The sequence below is a fragment of the Bos indicus genome, chromosome 5, assembly GCF_029378745.1.
Source record: "Bos indicus isolate NIAB-ARS_2022 breed Sahiwal x Tharparkar chromosome 5, NIAB-ARS_B.indTharparkar_mat_pri_1.0, whole genome shotgun sequence".
Classification (NCBI taxonomy): Eukaryota; Metazoa; Chordata; class Mammalia; order Artiodactyla; family Bovidae; genus Bos; species Bos indicus.
In genome coordinates this window covers 23,905,889-23,925,561 of record NC_091764.1, presented here as the reverse complement: position 1 = coordinate 23,925,561, position 19,673 = coordinate 23,905,889, and positions in this window count along the sequence as shown.

The window sequence follows — 19,673 nt, the reverse complement described above, 5'->3', positions numbered from 1 at the left end:
CTCTCCTGCTTTTTCCATGATCCAGCAGATTTTGGCAATAGATCTCCGGTTCCTCTGCCTTTTCTAAAACCAGCTTGAACATCTGGAAGTTCACGGTTCACGTATTGCTGAAGCCTGGCTTGGAGACTTTTGAATGTTACTTTACTAGCATGTGAGATGAGTGCAGTTGTGTGGTAGTTTGGGCATTCTTTGGCATTGCCTTTCTTTGGGATTGGAATGCAAACTGACCTTTTCCAGTCCTGTGGCCACTGCTGACTTTTCCAAATTTTCTGGCATATTGAGTGCAGCACTTTCACAGCATCATCTTTCAGGATTTGAAATAGCTTCACTGGAATTCCATCACCTCCACTAGCTTTGTTCGTAGTGATGCTTTCTAAGGCCCACTTGACTTCACATTCCGGGATGTCTGGCTCTAGGTGAGTGATCACACCATCATGATTATCTGGGTCGTGAAGATCTTTTTTGTACAGTTCTTCTGTGTATTCTTGCCACCTCTTCTTAATATCTTCTTCCTCTGTTAGGTCCATACCATTCCTGTCCTTTATCGAGCCCATCTTTGCATGAAATATTCCCTTGGTATCTCCAATTTTCTTGAAGAGATCTCTAGTCTTTCCCATACTGTTGTTTTCCTCTGTTTCTTTGCATTGATCACTGAGGAAGGCTTTCTTATCTCTTCTTGCTATTCTTTGGAACTCTGCATTCAGATGCTTATATATCTTTCCTTTTCTCCTTTGCTTTTTGCTTCTCTTCTTTTTGGGGCTTCCCTGGTGGCTCGGAGGTTAAAACATCTGCCTGCAATGCGGGAGACCTGGGTTCGATCCCTGGGCCGGGATGATCCCCTGGAGAAGGAAATGACAACCCACTCCAGTATTCTTGCCTGGAGAATCCCATAGGCGGAGGAGCCTGGTAGGCTATAGTCCACGGGTCGCAAAGAGTTGGATAAGACTGAGCGACTTCACTCACTCACTCACTCTCTTCTTTTCACAGCTATTTGTAAGGCCACCATAGTTTGGCCCCAGGTAAATAACAGGGAGGGAACGCAGCCCCTCCCATTAACAGAAAATTGGATTAAAGATTTACTGAACATGGCCCCACCCATCAGAACAACACCCAATTTCCCCCTCAGTCTCTCCCATCAGGAAGCTTCCATAAGCCTCTTATTCTTCTTCATCAGAGGGCAGACAGACGGAAAACCACAATCACAGGAAACTAACCATTCAGATAGAGTGCCTGATGAACTATGGAGGAAGTTCGTGACATTGTACTGGAGACAGGGATCCCCACGGAAAAGAAATGCAAAAAAGCAAAATGGCTGTCTGGGGAGGCCTTACAAATAGCTGTGAAAAGAACAGAAGTGAAAAGCAAAGGAGAAAAGTAAAGATATAAGCATCTGAATGCAGAGTTTCAAAGAATAGCAAGAAGAGATAAGAAAGCCTTCCTCAGCGATCAATGCAAAGAAATAGAAGAAAACAATAGAATGGGAAAGACTAGAGATCTCTTCAAGAAAATTGGAGATACCAAGGGAATATTTCATGCAAAGATGGGCTCGATAAAGGACAGGAATGGTATGGACCTAACAGAGGAAGAAGATATTAAGAAGAGGTGGCAAGAATACACAGAAGAACTGTACAAAAAAGATCTTCACGACCCAGATAATCATGATGGTGTGATCACTCACCTAGAGCCAGACATCCCGGAATGTGAAGTCAAGTGGGCCTTAGAAAGCATCACTACGAACAAAGCTAGTGGAGGTGATGGAATTCCAGTGAAGCTATTTCAAATCCTGAAAGATGATGCTGTGAAAGTGCTGCACTCAATATGCCAGAAAATTTGGAAAAGTCAGCAGTGGCCACAGGACTGGAAAAGGTCAGTTTGCATTCCAATCCCAAAGAAAGGCAATGCCAAAGAATGCCCAAACTACCACACAACTGCACTCATCTCACATGCTAGTAAAGTAACATTCAAAAGTCTCCAAGCCAGGCTTCAGCAATACGTGAACCGTGAACTTCCAGATGTTCAAGCTGGTTTTAGAAAAGGCAGAGGAACCGGAGATCTATTGCCAAAATCTGCTGGATCATGGAAAAAGCAGGAGAGTTCCAGAAAAACATCTATTTCTGCCTTATTGACTATGCCAAAGCCTTTGACTGTGTGGATCGCAATAAACTGTGGAAAATTCTGAAAGAGATGGCAATACCAGACCACCTGACCTGCCTCTTGAGAAACCTATATGCAGGTCAGGAAGCAACAGTTAGAACTGGACATGGAACAACAGACTGGTTCCAAATAGGAAAAGGAGTATGTCAAGGCTGTATATTGTCACCCTGCTTATTTAACTTCTATGCAGAATACATCATGAGAAATGCTGGGCTGGAAGAAGCACAAGCTGGAATCAAGATTGCCAGGAGAAATATCAATAACCTCAGATATGCAGATGACACCACCCTTATGTGGTGAAGAGGAAGTGGAAAGTGAAGAGGAAAGTAAAGAGCCTCTTGATGAAAGTGAAAGAGGAGAGTGAAAAAATTGGCTTAAAGCTCAACATTCAGAAAACTAAGATTATGGCATCCAGTCCCATCACTTCAGGGCAAATTGATGGGGAAACAGTGGAAACAGTGTCAGACTTTATTTTTTTGGGCTCCAAAATCACTGCAGATGGTGACTGCAGCCATGAAATTAAAAGATGCTTACTCCTTGGAAGGAAAGTTATGACCAACCTAGATAGCATATTCAAAAGCAGAGACATTACTTTGCCAACAAAGGTCTGTCTAGTCCATGAGTTTGAGTTTGAGTAAATTCTGGGAGTTGGCAATGGACAGGGAGGCCTGGCATGCTGTAGTCCCTGGGGTTGCAAAGAGTTGGACACAACTGAGCAACTGAACTGATGAATAACCAAATTTTATATTAATAAAATACAATCAATGTTAAAATTATAGTGAGCTTAATGTAATCTCTGTCCAATTACTCAAATTACATTTTGGGATCTTTTCATAATTCCAGGATACTACTATTCACATTAATTATTATTTGCCAAGTAAATACGAGTTAATATCAAGTACTGAAGTAGATATGCCAGTTAAAGATTTTTAATTGAAAATGATCATGATGTTGGGATAATAAAAATGATGAGTATTTATATATTGAATCTTTCAATAAAGATGAATGAGTGCCTTCTCTGTACCAGTGAATGAAGTTCATGTTCTGAAGGAAGAGCTGGGCCTTCCCAGGTGGTGAAAATCCACCTGCTAATACAGGGGACATGGGTTCAACCCCTGGTCCGGGAAGATTGCACACGCCATGCAGCAACTAAGCCTGTGTGCCACATCCACTGCACCCACACTCCAGAGCTCACAAGCCGCGACTACTGAGCCCCAGTGCCTCAACTACTGAAGCCTGTGTGCCTAGAGAGTGTGTTCCACAAGAGAAGCCAGCACAATAAAAAGCCCGCATACAGAAATGAAGAGCAACCCCTGCTCGCGGCAACTAGAGAAAGCTTGTGCACAGCAATGAGGACCCAGCGCAACCAAAAATAAGTAAATTTAATAAAGTAAGGGTGGCTATGGTCTGAATTGTATCCCTCCCTCAATTCATATGCTGTAAGTCCTCAGCCCCAGTACCTCAAAATGAGACCTTATTTGGAGAATCTTACAGAGGTAATTAAGTAAAAATAAGGTCAGTAGGGTGGACCTAACCCAATATGACTGGTGTCCTTATAAACAGGGGAAATGTGGACACAGGCACGCATAGAGGAGAGGCAGTAGGCAGAGACACGCTTATTAACAGGGGAAATGTGGACACAGGCATGCATAGAGGAGAGGCAGTAGGCAGAGACACGGGGAGAAGACGGCATCTAGCATCAAGGGGAGAGGTCTGAGGGTCGGGCACAGAACCAACCTTGCCGACACCTAAACTTTGGACTTGCGGCCTCTTGAACTGTGAGCCAATAAGAGTTCTGCTATCTAAGCCTCCCAGTCTGTGATCCTTTTTTTTTACCGTAGCCAATAGCAGACTAATCCAATGGGAAGGAGCTCTAAGATGGGAAAGAAGGGAGTGAGTCACGGAACAGAAAAGTGTCAGTTCAGGGGTGTCCACCGAGTGAGCGAGAGAGACAAGCCCTGGCTGAAGGTGATGTGTGTACACTATTAACTCCTTATGAACTTGAGGCTTTGCTTTCTTCCTCGAGTTCAGAACCAAGCCTGGGAATGTTGTATGGGATAAGCTACTATAAGAAAGAGACCGAAACATACGGTGGCTTAAGCAGGGCAGAAGCTTGCTTTTCTCCCATCTAGGGGAGCGGAGGAGGGTGAGAGGTCTGGAGCTGGGAAGGTCGGATGATGGTAAGACAGAGCAGCCATTTTTGACGGCGACCTCCTCTGGACCCGCAGCCGTAGCTCAGGTGACAGCAGGTGACCTTCCCCAGCAGGTGACAGGAGGGGGAAGAAAGAGTGGAGGCCTGGAGCTTCTGTATTAAAACATCGCAGTTTGCAAGGCTCATGCATGGCTTCTGTCCTCAACCCACTGGCTGGAGGTCAGTCAGGTGACCACACCTATTGCCATAGCACCTAGGACAAGCTATCACTCGAAGAGTCCAGCTTCCAAGAGTTCCCTGCTAACTAATGCAGAGAGCTGTGTTTCTTAAAGGAAGAAAGAGTCTAGACTCCGGGAGCAGTTTGTAGGCTCTATCCCAGCCGAACGTCAGATAGCAAGAGAGCTGGACTCATCTCACGTGCTTTCCTCAAGGCTCCAAGTCGGTCGAGGTGACATCTGAAGTGGACTGTCACTTGTCTGCTATCATCTCTCCCATGATTTCCCAAAAGGGCTCTTCTGATCCGGTGGCTGGCCAGCTTGCGGGTGCCAAGTCCTGTCTCTCTCATTCCCAGCTCTGAAAAAAATCTCTGCACCTCATCCGCAGGAACCCCTGCCCGGTCATTGTGTTTTCTGCCATTAGGGCCTCATCTTGTATCCTTCATGCTTACGAGCTGCCTGGGGCAGGCAGTTTATGTGTCTGGCACGCTCTGTGACTCTCCAGCGGCCTGAACCTTTACTGCCTGTCAGAAGCATTTATTAATATTGCTGCTAATAATAGTACCGAGCAGGGGCAGACTGGCTTCAACACGTCAGAAGGCAGTGTTTCCCGTTACTGTGCTTTCATTGTTCGCTGGGACATGACCGGCAGGGTAGATTCAGACTTGCCTTTTCTCCTACTCAGGTTACGGATCCCATTACTAGAAGTCTTGCTCTGCTGGCATCCGTAGAAAACACGTAGCACATACAGGCTGTAGGGTATTCTCATGCTCCGTTTATGCAGGCTGAAACGGAAAATTTGGTGTCTGTGAAAGATAAAAGTTCCAGCTCCGTAGCCTGAGGTTGTCTTGAAGTGAGGTGGGCATGAAAGCTGAGTACGGGCTGAATCTTGCCTGTCTTCTTGGTTGCAAAATGGAAAAGGACAGGCAAGGAAAGCCAAGTTACCTGACTTTAGATCTGCACGCCTATTGCTCATTCTTTAAAACGTTTCTCTGTCCAGGACTGTATAAATTGATATACATTGATAAACTTATTGAATCCAGGTTTATGTCAAAAACTATGCAGGGAGCTTTCTATGAATTTCCCTTTTTGAATCTCCCAGCAGCTCACTGCTGTAGACACTGTCAGTTGCTAGCTCACCCTTCAGGCCAACAGAATCCATTGCATATCACAGAGGTAGAAAAGGTGGGTTCTCCGGACTTTCTTGGTGGTCCAGTGGCTACGTATCTGCTTTGCAATGCAGGGGACGTGGGTTCGATCCATGGTCGGGGAACTAAGATCCTACATGCTACGGAGCAACTAAGCCTGCACTCCTCAATAGAGAGTCCATGCGCCGAAACTGAAGATCCCCCTGCTGCTGCTGCTGCTAAATCGCTTCAGTCGTGTCTGACTCTGGACGACCCCATAGACGGCAGCCCACCAGGCTCCCTCATCCCTGGGATTCTCCAGGCAAGAGTACTGGAGTGGGGTGCCATTGCCTTCTCCGGAAGATCCCCCAGGAAGTAACAAAGATCCCAAGTGCCACAGCTAAGACCTGAAGCAGCCAAACAAATAAACAAATTTTAAAAAATAAAGAAAAAAAAATGTAGGCCCTTACTTTTACACCTGCCCTTACAGCTCTGGCAATAGTCATGTGACCCAATATCGAACAATTAAACTGAAAACAGGGGAACTCTACTGGAGGAATTCTGGGCAAGACAAAATCTATGTGAGAAAAGGGGTAAGAGGAAAAACTGCATCTCCTTCTTCTTTGAAAGTGTTTTTGTTAAGACATGATATATGGAGCCTTGGCAGCCATTTTGTAATAATGAGGGAGAGAGTGCCAGGAGATCCTCAGAGAAGCCCTGACATGGTTGAAACACTGATCTTGCTTGGAATCATCCTCCTCTAGATCACTTGTTATGTGAAACAATTAAGTCCTTTTAATACAAGCCCATAATACCTGAATCCTCCACTATGTGCAGTGGCTGCTGCTGCTGCTAAGTCGACTCAGTCGTGTCCGACTCTGTGCGACCCCATAGACAGCAGACCACCAGGCTCCCCCATCCCTGGGATTCTCCAGGCAAGAACACTGGAGTGGGTTGCCATTTCCTTCTCCAATGCATGAAAGTGAAAAGTGAGTGTGCAGTTGGGAGCATCCTAATGTATCTTTGCTCCCTTCCATTTCCTTTCATTACCCTCTCCTTGGGAAAGAATCAGGGAACTCTCTCCACCTGCTCAGTGGTGCCCACAATTCTTTAAATGGGAGACAAGGCCTTGTATTTCTAGGATGACCTTAGGTCTGGTTTGCCCAGGACCCTTCTAGGACAGTTATTCCTATGGTTCTGGCGTAATTTTAAGGGATGCTAAAAATACTCCTGGATGGATGAGGAATTCTCTGGCCACTTGATTCCTTTTTCAGAGAGAAAAATCTGAAAGGTGAGTCTCACTGCAAGAGGAGAACCCAGCCTTCAAGTCACAGTGAGGGGCAAATGGCTAGGGTTCTGGGAGAGTGTAGGAGAGCGCACGTGGGGTGGGAGGGCCTCTGTAGGGCAGGGAAAGGCCCAGGAATGAGAAACAGGGTGCTCTAGTGGCGGACTCATCCATCCCCCAGGTTCAGTGACCTACTCTGCTTCTGAGAGATACAAGGCCTTCGTCGCTGTGGTTTTGTGCTTTCTCTGCTTTCTCTCCTTTCACAGGGTCCCAATCTACCTTCCACCACTGCTCCTGGGCTTATTGGAACTCACTCCTTGTCCAAAAGTCTCAAACTCTTGCCCAGATAACGCCTTGCTTTCCTGACATCTTTCCAAGATCTCCACAAGATCGACAAAGATGCTGTGTGAAGTGATAGTCATTCTCATTCATGCTATTTCAAGTCTATTTTTTTCCCCAGACTGACCCCTCAAAACTCAAAGTTATTTGGAGCACATCCCACCCCTACTCCTTCCTTTTTATGGACACTCCGTGACCATGAGTAACTGAAAATCAGGCCTGCCTCCGCCCCTTCTCCCATCAGTGGGTGATGCTCTACCTGCCTCCTGTGCTAATAAAAACAAGTCACAAGTAGGCTGATTTATCTATCCTAGCAACACATGTTTAAATGCATAAATTAGTCTTGATTTAAATTATACAGGCTCGATGCACGATACTGGATGCTTGGGGCTAGTGCACTGGGACGACCCAGAGGGATGGTATGGGGAGGGTGGAGGGAGGAGGGTTCAGGATGGGGAACACATGTATACCTGTGGTGGATTCATTTTGATATTTGGCAAAACTAATACAATTATGTAAAGTTTAAAAATAAAATAAAATTAAAAAAAAAAATTATACAGGCTCATTATCTGTGAGAAAACTGGGCTGCCCCATAAGCCTATTAGAATGATGAGTAGTACGCCTGTAGCCCCAATAGCTGTCCCTGGGGAGTTGAATCCAGGAATAGAATGAGCCCTGTGCTCCCAGCACCAGCACAAGGATGTGAGGCAGCTAGGGAGGGCTGCGGTGTTCAGCCTTCCCACTGGGCTTGGGGATGGGCAGGGGGCTTGGGCATGGAAGGACCCCATTCTTCCTGATTCTTAAATGGAGACACAGGAGATGGGCTTCTTTCTTCTTTCCTCCGCATCTGACCATCAAGGTGACAGTTTGGGTTTGTGCAGCAGTGGGAGGCAAGAGAAATGCTTAAGGGGCTTTGCGCCACTGGACACACTTGGCAGGGGCTGGAGACATCCATGGACTGCGATCACTGCAGATTCCTATTGCCCATAACTCTATCTGTGGGAAATTGATAAGCTCCTTGGAGGGGATAGTTTAATCCTGCAAGAAGAAAACTTTTAACTCATCCAACAATAATTATGAGTGCCTACTTCATACTAGGCACTGAGCTAAGATCAGAGGTGACAGGAGCTACCTAAAACAGAATCTCATCCCTGAGAAGCTTTTCAATTAGCTGGGAATTTCATATAAGATAACAGGTCATTTTAATACAGAGTCTTAATGCTACTGGTAAAAAAAAAAAAAAAAAAAAAATTTTCCAGAAAGATGACAGTGTATCCTTTCATTGTCATACTAAATAGGCCAGCCCATAGGTCTTCTGACAGCCTTGCTTTAGCTAACTACTACTACACAAGTTAAGATCAAGTCCTTTAAAAGTGAGATCTTAACTGGCAGGAAATCGATCAGATGCAAATAATTTTTGTCCATTGGAAAAGATAGCTTCTAATGGTTATGATTTTATTGCCTATGTGTGTTAGTCACTCAGTCGTGTTGGACTCTTCGCAACCGCATGGACTGTAGTCCACCAGGCTCCTTTGCCCATGGAATTCTCCAGGCAAAAATACTGGGGTGGGTTGCCATTTCCTTCTCCAGGGGATCTTCCTAACCCAGGGATTAAACCCAGGTCTCCTGCACTGCAGGCAAATTCTTTACTGTCTGAGCTACCAGGAAGGCCGACAAAGGGGACGCTGTGGCTGCATGGGCCAGGAAACAGACCTGGGCCTCCTGTGTGGCAGGCGAGAATTCTACCACTGAACCACCCATGCACCCAACTGCCATGCACCTTATTGCCTATAGGACATTATATTATGCCCAGTTTTGGACCTAAGATAGCAATCTTACATCAACATTCTTCCTTTCACTTACCACATATACATCAGTTTCTCTTATGTTCCTTTGACTCAACTTTATTACCCTGCTAGCACCTGTACTGGAGAAGGCAACGGCACCCCACTCCAGTACTCTTGCCTGGAAAATCCATGGACGGAGGAGCCTGGTAGGCTGCAGTCCATGGGGTCGCTGAGAGTCGGACATGACTGAGCGACTTTACTTTCACGCATTGGAGAAGGAAATGGCAACCCATTCCAGTATTCTTGCCTGGAGAACCCCAGGGATGGGGGAGCCTGGTGGGCTGCTGTCTATGGGGTCGCACAGAGTTGGACACAACTGAAGCGACTTAGCAGCAGCGGCAGCAGCAGCAGCACCCTTATTAATGAATTAAATAAATATTTGACATAGGCTCATGACGTATGTTTGTGAGAGCTGTGTCTTTTACCTTCTGGAAATTACAATGTGAAACTACCTTAGAGAAAAGGTGCTAAGAGGTCGCAGATGAGCAACACCAAACTCAGTCTTAGGGGTTTAGGGAAGATTTCTCAGAATATCTAAAGTTAGACATGAAAACTGAAGGGGTAGGCTAGGCAAAGATGGAAGAGGGTGGTGTACTAGGGCCAAGGAAAAAGCTTATGTCAAGGCTGGAGATGAGACCCCTGCATCAACAGGTCATGAAGCCCAAGAGCAGGAGTGGTGAGAGGCAAGGCTGGGGTGGTCAGCGTTGGGGGCGGGGGCGCGGCTAAGCAAGAGCAAACTCATGGCTGGACCTCAGTGCCATGCCGAGGAGCTTGGTCTTTACATAGAGGGCATTGGGAAGTCACTAAGGAATTTTTAAACAGGGAGAAGACATGACTGGTTTTGGCTCCTGGGTTCACTGTTTCATAACCCAGGTAGAAATCTCGTTCAGCCAGATAATAATTGCAGCTTGCTGAGGTTCCTTATAAAATTCCTCTATAATTCTGCTTCACTCCAGTTTCTACAACTACAATTAGAAGATATATTGATGAATAAATTCATGGAGAGATTTTTATATATATACACGATGGAATGCCCAAGAATGGATATTTACCATTTATAATGGTTTCTTTCTCTATTTTGGTCCAGAGTAAAAATAGAAAAAGCAGATGTGCAAAAAAGCAAGGCTGACATATTTCAAAATACAACTCAAAGTAGTGGGCAAATCAGAGCTGAAGGAGGAGACTCCGGAGACCAGCTATTAGATGCAATTGCTTTGGTCAGAAAGGTTTCTGCTTCTTTCAAGTTTCCTTGGCCAGATGTTTCCATTTCAGAGAATAAATTATAAAGCAGTTAAGCACTTTTAGCACAAGGGAACATTTATTTTGTTATGATGCAGCTTGTTGAGGACTTTTCAGCAATCATAGCACTTCTGTCTCTTGTCTCATTTCATCCACACAGGAGCCTATGAGGCAGACAGGATGAATGCTACCATGCCCATTTCACAGATGGAGAAACCAAGGCCCAGAAAGGTAATAATTTGCCAACCTGCAAGGTAGGCAAGGTAGACTCGAAGAAAAGAAAAAGGATAATCTTGTTCCCAGTGCTCTGAATGACCATGAAAATTTTACTTATTACATATGAAATAAATGCAATGACAATTGCACTCGCTTCTCATGCTAGTGAGGTTATGCTAAAAATCTTTCAAGCTAGGGTCAGCAATAATTGAATTGAGAAATTCCAGATGCACAAACTTGGTTTAGAAAAGGCAGAGAAACCAAAGATTAAATTGCCAACATCATTGGATCATAGAGAAAGCAAGGGAATTCCAAAAACACATTTCCTTCTGTTTCATCAACTACGTTCAGAGAAGGCAATGGCACCCCACTCCAGTACCCTTGCCTGGAAAATCCCATGGATGGAGGAGCCTGGTAGGCTGCAGACCATGGGGTCGCTGGGAGTCAGACACGACTGAGCGACTTCACTTTCACTTTTCACTTTCATGCATTGGAGAAGGAAATGGCAACCCACTCCAGTGTTCTTGCCTGGAGAATCCCAGGGATGGGGGAGCCTGGTGGGCTGCCGTCTATGGGGTTGCATAGAGTTGGACACGACTGAAGTGACTTAGTAGCATCAACTACGTTAAAGCCTTTGACTACGCACCAGAATGAACTGTGGAAAACTCTTAGAGAGAGATAGGAATATTAGACCATCTTACCTGTCTCCTGAGAAACCTGTATAAGGTCAAGAAGCAACAGTTAGAACTTTATATGGAACAACTGACTGGTTCAAAATTAAGAAAGGAGTATGACAGGCTGTATATTGTCACCCTGTTTATTTGACTTACATGCAGAGCACATCATGCAACATACTGGGCTGTATTAATTACAAGCTGGAATCAAGATTGCCAGGAGAAGTATCAACAACCTCAGATATGCAGATGATACCACTCTAATGGCAGAAAGTGAAAATGAATTAAAGAGCCTCTTGATGGGGGTGAAAGAGGAGAGTGAAAAAGCCAGCTTAAAACTCAATATTAAAAAAACTAAGATCATGGCATGTGGGTCCCATCACTTCATGGCAAATAGAAGGGGAAAAGGCAGAAGGACAGATTTCCTCTTTCTGGGCTCTGTGGATGGTGACTGCAGTCATGAAACTAGAAGATGATTGCTTCTTGGCAGGAAAGCTATGACAAACCCAGACAGCGTATTAAAAAGCAAAAACATCACTTTGCCGACAAAGGTCCGTATAGTCACGGCTATGGTCTTTCCAGTAGTCGTATATGGATGTGAGAGTTGGAACATAAAGAAGCAGAGCACCAAAGAACTGATGCTTTTGAACTGTGGTGCTGGAGAAGACTCTTGAGAGTCCCTTGGACTGCAAGGAGATCCAACCAGTCAGTCCTAAAGGAAATCAACCCTGAATACCCTTTGGAAACACTGATGCTGCAGGTGAAGCTCCAGTACTTTGGACATCTGATGCAAATAGCTGACTCATTGGAAAAGGCCCTGAAACTGGAAAAGATTGAAGGCGGAAGAAGAAGAGGGTGACAGAGGATGAGATGGTTGGATGGCATCACTGCTTCAATGGACATGATCTTGGGCAATCTCTGGGAGATGGTGAGGGACAGGGAGGCCTGGCGTGCTGCAGTCCATGGGGTCTCAAAGAGTTGGACACAGCTTGGTGACTGAACAACAACAAAATATAATGAAGGGAAATTCCGTTCTTTCTCCTTTACTATGTATTAAATGCATAAGTATACATCTATGTGCTTTTTCACTTGCTCGTTACTGTTACTAAATTATAAGTTCCACAAGGGCAGTTTTCTATGCTCTATGACAAACAGCCCTAAAACTCAATGGCTTGAAACCAGCAATTTATTGTTTCTCATGATTCTGTGAATCAGAGATTTGGGCAGGGCTCAGCTGGTTGGGTCTTTTGTTCCATATCCAGGCTCCACTACTTACAATCTGTGTGATCTTGGGTAAGTTATTTACCCTCTCTGTGCTTCAGTGTCCTCACTCATAAGAAGCTTACAAATAATAATCACTTCTTAGGACTGTGATCGGAAAATGCAATGGCACCCCACCCCAGTACTCTTGCCTGGAAAATCCCATGGATGGATGGAGGAACCTGGTGGGCTGCAGTCCACGGGGTCGCGAAGATTCGGACACGACTGAGCAACTTCACTTTCCCTTTTCACTTTCATGCATTGGAGAAGGAAATAGCAACCCACTCCAGTGTTCTTGCCTGGAGAATCCCAGGGATGGGGGAGCCTGGTGGGCTGCCATCTATGGGGTTGCACAGAGTCAGACACGACAAGCAACTTAGCAGCAGCAGCAGCAGCAGGACTGTGACATGCCTTAAAATACAAGTGAGATAACATGAATAAAGGGCATAGAACAGGTTCAGCAACTTATTAATAATTTTATTATTTATTATAAATAATTATTCTTGTTATTAGATCTGTGTCTGCGTTTGCGTGCTGCCCACTACAGTACATAGCTCTTCCTCTCTCTCCAAGCTGAGTCTGCCAGTCTTTCTCTTTATCTGTCTGAAGACTTCTATTCCTCCTGTAACCACAGTCCCCCAGCAAGCCACAAGCATGCCATGTCATTTGGAGTGCGTGTCAGTGGGCTCAGGCATCTGGAGAGACACAAACAACAGTATGTGGCTCCATGTCATCATTTCCACTCCCAGATGCTTGGGTAACTCGTACAGCCCCTGTCTCTCATGGCTGGCTTCCTGGAGCTGCTTCCAAGAGGCAAATGTGGCAGTGTGGCTGGCTATTGGTTACAACCTTAGTGCGCTACCTCAAAAAGTCTGGGTCATAGATGGCTCCGTCAATTGCCTGGGAAACAAGCTGCGTTCTGGAAGTTAGTCTGGCTCCTTGGTGAGTAGGCTGCCTGCAGTCCTGAACTGCAAATCTTCAGCTCTTCATTGGCATTCTATCTTTCAGGACTCCATGGGTACCTGGGCTTTCTGGACTAGGTACTGAAGTCAAGATGAATGCGGCTGGTTTCAAATTGTATCTTTGGCTTGGATTCTGTCTGCCTGGATTTATCAGCTTCTAAGCCCATATGTCAGACAAAGTCTCTGTCAGTCATTTCTTGCTGATTTCTTTCATCTGGATTATAAAGAGCTGTGAGGTTTGATCAATCCATTATTTGACTTACGGTAAGTTATTTTCTTGACTTACCGTAAGTCAAATAACTGATTTGATAATTTCCTTAACCTACCATAAGTCCAAACAATTGATGCTTTTGAATTGTGGTGCTGGAGAAGACTCCTTAGAGATCATTGTGCAGCAAGGGGACAAACCAGTCAATCCTAAAGGATATCAACCCTGAATATTCATTGGAAGGACTGATGCTGAAGCTGAAGCTCCAATCTTCAGCCACCTGATGCAAAGAGCCGACTCCTTGGAAAAGATTCTGATGCTGGAAAAGATTGAGGGTAAGAGGAGAAGGGAGCATCAGGGGATGTGATGGTGAGATAACATCACTGACTCAACGGACATGAGTTTGAGCAAATTCTGGGAGATAGTAAAGGACAGGGAAGCCTGGCATGCTGCAGTTCATGAGGTCACAAAGAGTTGGACACAGCTTAACAACTGAACCACAACAACAAGTTATTTCCTAACTACCAATTTTCCCGTATTCACCAGGGTAAAACTCCTTAATAGAGTGTTATAGGCCATATATGGTTGATCAGGTTGGGCACTGCACAAGGATGCCCAGCCAAGTGGGCTGGTGTGAGCTGAAATCTAACCCAGGCTCAGCTTACCAACCCATGCATCCTGGCTTGGACTGAAATAGTATCATTTTCTAATTTGCCAAAAATTGTGATACTTGGTGGGATATGTTGAAGGACTTGCCCTGTACAGGGTGCAGAAAATCATGTTGGCTACTCAGAGCTGATCTGCAGCATGCCTGTTTTTAAGAGTAGATATTTGGTATAAAATAGCTGAATTCAGAGCTATAGAGACTTCTTTCCACCTTTCAACCTCACCGCCAGTGCACACCTAGAATTCAAGTCTGCACCACAACAAGTCTGTTTCCATTCTCCATCGTGGATACTTCCTGGAAGGGCTTGGGATCAGGATTAGCATCTATCTGGTTTAAAAAGTCCAAGCCAGTGCCGCTTTCTCTGTCCTTCACTAGGAACTGAGGTGAAGTGTCCTGATGTCACTGACAGGTTCAAACTCCCAGTGCTGTTCTTCTGGAAAGATGGCTGTTCAGGCGAATGGACAGTGGAGCGAGCCCCACCTCTGCAGTCTGCTGTCACCTCCTTTTTTCAGAATTTGAAATTCATTCATTTATTCAAGAGGTACTTATTGAGGGAGGCAGTGCAGTCTGGCGTCATGCCACCTGAGTTCAAATACAAGCAAGTTATTTAACTCTTCTGGGCCTCAGTTTCTTCCTCTGTAAGACAGCAGGAATAATAGACCCACCCTCAAATGGTTGCTGTGAGGATTAAATGAGTTAATTTGTATAATCTATGCCTGACACAGTACAGGCCCTTCACAGAAGCTCCCTCCTGTTTATGCAGCACCTGCAATATGATGGGCTTTGGGCAACACTGACGGGGCTCTAGGCAGCCACGCAGGGCACTCCTGGCCGTCTGCAAGTTCACCAGCCAGGAGGGGCCGTAAGGGGGCTACCCAGGTGCTGCTAGTGGTAAAGATCCGCCTGCCAGCGCAGGTAGACATAAGAGATATAGGTTTGATCTCTGGGTGGGGAAGATCCCCTGGAGGAGGGCACAGCAACCCATCCCAGTATTCTTGCCCAGAAAATCCCATGGACAGACGAGCCTGGTGGGCTACGGTCCACAGGGTCACAAAGAGTCAAATACAACTGAAGTGACTTATCACGTGCACACACACACAGGGACCATAAGACAGGTAACTCCATCACATATTATGGGGCAGTGTACCAAAGCGTTTCAAACTTTATAAGAAGCACCTGCGTTAGTCATTAGGGAAATGCATGTCAAAACAAAAATGAGACATCATTTCATACCCCCTAGGATGATTAGAATTTTAAAAGGCAGGTAAGGACGTGGTGAGGTTGAGAAGAAATCTGAACCCTCATTCTTTGCAGGTGAGAATGTAAATGGTGGCAGCTACTGTGGAAAAGAGCCTGACAGTTTCTCAGAAAGTTAGGCATAAAATTACCCCAGGACTTAGAAATTGCATTCCTAGATGTAAAACCAGGAGAAATGAAGAGGCAGGTCCACTCAAAAACTTGTATCTGAATGTTTATGGTAATATTATTTATAATAGGCAACACCATATGTGGTATGATGACCCAAATATTCATTAACTGATGAGTGGGAAAATAAAATATGCTATACCCACACCATGGAACATTGTTCAGGCATAAAAAGAAATGAAGTATTGATGCATGCTATAACATCAAAGAATCTTGAAACATTAAGTGAAAGAAGTTGGTCACAGAGGACCACATATTGTATGATTGAATTAATATGAAATATCCAGTATGGGTCAATTTATAGAAACAGAAATAGACCAGTGACTACTCATACTTGGGACAGAGGAATGGGAATTGGGGAGTGACAGCTAAAGGATATGGAGTTTCTTTGGGGGATAATAAAAGTGTTTTAGAATTGATTGTGGTAACGGTTGCATATACTAAAGGCCATTGAATTGTGTACTTTAAATGGGTGAATTTTATGGCACATGACATATATCAGTAAATTTTTAAAAGAGAAGTACCTGGAGTGTTTGTTAAAATGTATGTTTTTTGAAGTCAGTAAGCCTGACTTCTCCAGCTCTGTTTTTCTTCCTAAAGATTGTTTTGGCTATTCAGGGTCTTGTGTGGTACAATACAAATTTTAAGATTTTTTTGTTTTATATCTGCAAAAAAATGCCATTGATAATTTGTTGCTGCTGCTGCTAAGTCACATCAGTCGTGTCCGACTCTGTGCGACCCCATAGACGGCAGCCCACCAGGCTCCGCCATCCCTGGGATTCTCCAGGCAAGAATACTGGAGTGGGCTGCCATTTCCTTCTCCAATGCATGAAAGTGAAAAGTGAAGTCGCTCAGCTGTGTCCGACTCTTTGCAACCCCATGGATAATTTGTTACGGGTAATCATAACAGTATGGTACTGGCATAAAGATAGACTTATAGATCAAGGGAACAGGATAGAAAGCCTAGACATAAACTCACATACCTATGGTCAATTAATCTGTGATAAAGGAGGCAAGAATATATATTGGAGAAAAGATAGTCTCTTTAGTAAGTGTTGCTGGGAAAAGTGGACAGCCACATGTAAAAGAAGGAAATTAGAGCATTCTCTAACACCATAAACAAAAATAAACTCAAAATTTATTAAAGACTAAAAGGTAAGACCGGATGCTATAAAATTCTTAGAACTCTGACATAAATCTTAGCAATGTCTTTTTGGATCCATCTTCTATAGCAACGACAACAACACAAAAAAGGGACATAATTAAACTTAAAAGCTTTTTCATAGCAAAGGAAATCATAAAAACAAATGAAAAGGCAACCCACTGAATTGGAGAGAAAATTTGTAAATGATGCAACGGACAAGGGATTAACCTCTAAAATAAACAAACAGCTCATGCAGCTCAATTTAAAAAAAAAAAGACTAAAAAAAAAAATGGGTAGAAGATCTAAATTTCTCCAAAGAAGACATACAGATGGCCAAAGAACACAAGATAAGATGTTTACTATTGCTAATCAGAAAACTGCAAATCAAAACTACAGTAAGCGCTCACCTCATACAAGTCAGAATAGCCATCATCAAGAAGTCTACAAACAATAAATGCATAAATGCTGGAGTGGGTGTGGACAAAAGGGAATGCTTCTACTCCGTTGGTGGGAATGTAAATTGGTATAGCCACTATGGAGAATAGAGTGGAGATTCCTTAAGAAACTAAAAATAGAGCTACTGTGTGATCCAACAGTCCCATTCCTGGGCATATATTGAGAGAAAACCATAATTTGAAAAGATACATACAGCACAATGTTCACTGCAGCACTGTTTACAATAGCCAAGCCATGGAAGCAACCTAAATGTCCATCAACAGATGAATGGATAAAGAAGATGTACAGTGGAATAGTACTCAGCCATAAAAAGAATAATGCCTTTGTAGCAACATGGATGGACCTGGAGATGATCATACTAAGTGCAGTCAGACACAGAAAGATAAACATCACGATATCACTTATATGTGGGTTCTTAAAAAATGATACAAATGATATAAATGAACTTATTTACAAAACAGAGGCCCACACTTAGCAAACAAACTTATGGGTCACCAAAGGGGAGAGGTGAAAGAGAGGGATAAATTAGGAGGTTGGGATTAACATATACACACCTCTCTGTATAAAAGTAGATAATCAACAAGGGCCTACTGTACAGCCCATAGAACTCTACTCAATACTCTGTAATAACCTATATATGAAAAGAATCTGAAAAAAAAATAGACATATGGATATGTATAAGCAAATCAATTTGCCGTATACTGAAACTAACACAACAGTGTAAACCAACTATATTCCAGCATAAAAACATTTTGAATGCACATTTTATGTACCCTCTTCTTAAGATTTTGATTCAAGTCTGGGGTGAGTTTATATAATAAGCCTTATTTTTCTAGTCTTCTGTTATACCGGCAGTCGAGACGAACAATTTGGCTAGGGTAAATCATGGACAGCTTCCTGGATGAGGTTGTACTTGAACTGGACCATACAGGTTAAGGTTAATGCAGGGAGAAAAGCTTTGCAAGAAGAAAACAGAACAAATCATATGCACAGGTCAATGCGTCGAATAGCATTTGAGCTGGTGTTTCCTCAAGTATGAATCTTGCTGAGGAAAGGGACTGGGTGAAAGAAGAACATTCGTGGTCTTACTGAATGACTCATTTTCCTTCTTTGACCCTCTGAGCTTCTGCTATCAAGGTATTTTTAGACAGTTCACACGACCTAATAAGGCAGGGCAGGAAAAGGTCAGGGAGAAGACGAGCGGGACAAGGCAGGTGAGTGACGGCAGTTCATGGCAGTCTCTTCTCTGAGAACTGAGCTCTGTAACAGCTTCTGTGTTGGAAACTCACTATGTGAGTTAGAAATGAGCCAAAAGGTAGCTATTAACAATCCACTGAAGGTCTTACTTTAATGTCCAAAGGGGGTCTTCGGAGCTGGCTCTTCCTGCGTGCCCTACAGAAGTCTTTTATGCGGCTCACTCTTCCCATGACCTCAGGATCAATAGTTTTCCAGAAAGGGCAAAATATCAGATACTCAAACAGTCTTCCTAGGGAGGTAGGTAAGGGGAAAGGTGATCTGAAGATGTATATTTAGTAAATACCAGGTGGAACCAATGAAATCCGTGGGAATCACAGGGTGAGGAAGGGAGAGAGGCAGGAGAGTGGGAGTCAGAAAAGCTTCCAGAAAGAGAAGAAATATAATATCCAAATCTAACTTTGAAGGGTGAAATGAAATCCTCACCAGATTAATATTAGCTATAAGGTTGAAGCAACTTTGAGATATCAAGACTGGTATTCTTTCCTGCATTCCTTGGTAACCAGTGGTTCTTTGGAACTGAGGTGACCAAATTGTCCTGGATTGTTTGGGACTTTCCTGGTTTTCAAATGGAAAGTTTCATGTCCCAGGAATTCTCTCAGTTCCAGCAAACTGGACGAGTTGCTGGCTCTGATGGTAATATGAGCATCCCATCTTTTGTGCCTCCGAAGAGAGATGATACAGTAGAACATGGAGAACAAAAGAGCCAGTTCTTGGCTTCTGAGTTTCAAAGCCTAGACCTAGGTATAAGGCAGGATGGGTATGGGACTGTATGGTCATGTACAAAGGGCAAAGCTTCCAGCCCAGTTTAGATACAGATTCTGAGATGGCGCCGGACAGGGTTAGGACCAGATATAAGGCACAGATCCTAGACTGGTATTGTCAACAGAACTTTCTAGGATGATAGCAGTGTTCTATAATGAACACTGTGTTCTTCAGTGTGGTAGCCACCAGCCACATATGGTTACTGAGCACTCAAGATGTGGTTAGTATTGCTAATCTGGCATATGTTACCCAGTTTAAATCTGAATGATCACATGTGGCTAGTG